The sequence below is a fragment of the Mesitornis unicolor genome, unplaced genomic scaffold, assembly GCF_000695765.1.
Source record: "Mesitornis unicolor isolate BGI_N332 unplaced genomic scaffold, ASM69576v1 scaffold17473, whole genome shotgun sequence".
Classification (NCBI taxonomy): Eukaryota; Metazoa; Chordata; class Aves; order Mesitornithiformes; family Mesitornithidae; genus Mesitornis; species Mesitornis unicolor.
The window spans coordinates 14,950-16,732 of record NW_010176946.1 but is presented as its reverse complement, the minus strand read 5'-3'; positions in this window follow the sequence as shown (position 1 = coordinate 16,732).

The window sequence follows — 1,783 nt, the reverse complement described above, 5'->3', positions numbered from 1 at the left end:
GAAAGAGTTTTTTAAAAGTAAATAAAAATATTTGTTTTCCCTAACAAACTCATCAGTGATCTGAAAACCAGTGCTGAGATAATGAAAATATATGAAAACAGGACTCCTGAGATATGATTTCATGTCAATATAAATCAGTAATAGTTTCCATTATTCTATTTCAATCAATTGGATCTGTTATTTGCTTCCATCAATTTGGAGCATGGGCTGTTTGACACAACAGAAGATTGAGCCTGGCTGAAAACCTGGCTCTTTGTTTTGTACTATATTTATAAAGTAACCATTCAGGTAGCAGAACTATGCCCAAATTCTGTTGTATTTGGCTTTAGTAGTCTCATAAGCTTAACTTAAAATACTTGCATAGGACAGGTAGAAATTGACTTTTTGTGTAACAATCATGTATAAAGCAACAGAGATATGAAATCTCTGAACTTGTATATATGGTATATTCTGATAATGTGTCTCACATTTGATATTGTTCCACTTCAGGAATTCTGTGTATGTAAATAGAAAGCTGGTTCAAAAAAAAGCTCCCATTTCTAATGATAGCTTCACTACACTCTGTGTTTTTGTATCTTTCATAATAAAAGAAGCAAACACCACTGTGTTCCTGTTGGTCCTTTTCAATAGCACAGAATGAACTGTTGTTTCTAACTTAGATAAATATTGCTTTGGGGGGCAGGGGTACGTGACCTATGAGGTCATTTCACTGAATGAACTGCCCAAAAAAACTGCAGTTCTGGCCACTGCAAAGTAGCTGTTGTTACTCTCTACTGTCCAAAGTGCATTTGAATAAGAGAATCAGAATCATTAATACCTGAAGCTATTTGCTTCTGTTAAATACTAATCACTTGTATAAAAATAACACTTTGTACCTCCTACACACAGCGTCAAATTTGCAGTATTTAAAGAGCTGTAAAATGTCAATGTCCATAAATAGGTGAAAAAAGTATAGCTATTTTCACCACATGAAAACTTTCTCTATGTAATTTTAATTAATCAGAAATTGCATAAGTAAATTTCTCATCCAGATATGTGTTCAAATACTAAAATCCTATTTTGTGTAAAATACTTAGTCAATTAAAACAGGGCTTTTCAGATTTCTACTGTCATTTGCAGATTTCTGCTTTCTTGTGTTCTCATACTTCCATTGACCATCTGGCTTGTCCGAAACTATGTGTATCAGGGAATGTTCAAGTTTTCACTTCCTCTGTGCCTTCTCATATTCCTAAACTAAGACAGGAAAAGCCACCTTAACTGCTAAGAATTTACTGTCAGTAATTTAGGGCCCTTTGAGACAAAATGCTAGCCACTGAATTTGATCTCAGGTTAAAATATGCAGTTCTGGCACTTCTCCCAGCCTAAATACAGGAGACAGTAACATGGGCGATCCTTCATTTATTAGAACAGTTGTGTACTCCAGGCTCCTGACTCCATAGCTGTATTATTGGGTATTTTAAAAATCCCTGACAGACACATATTTACTCCAGGAAAAATAAACCTGTTAAGTACTGGGGAGCAGTTCAGCTTTATGTCTGTCTGTGTCTAGATGAACAGGACGCTAGAATAACTCATTCTAGGAAAAAATATCTTTATTTTACTTGTATAGCTGCCTTTATTCTAGAAGTTAAATTTCTGAGTGCCTGTATCTTAGCATGCTGTATTGGCAGTATTCCACTGGACGCTCATACAGCCATCCCTTGCTGGAATGCTACTTTTAGACATATATGGTATTTCTAATTTTTTTTTAAACTGTTTCTACAAAAAGCATCATCTTAGAGCT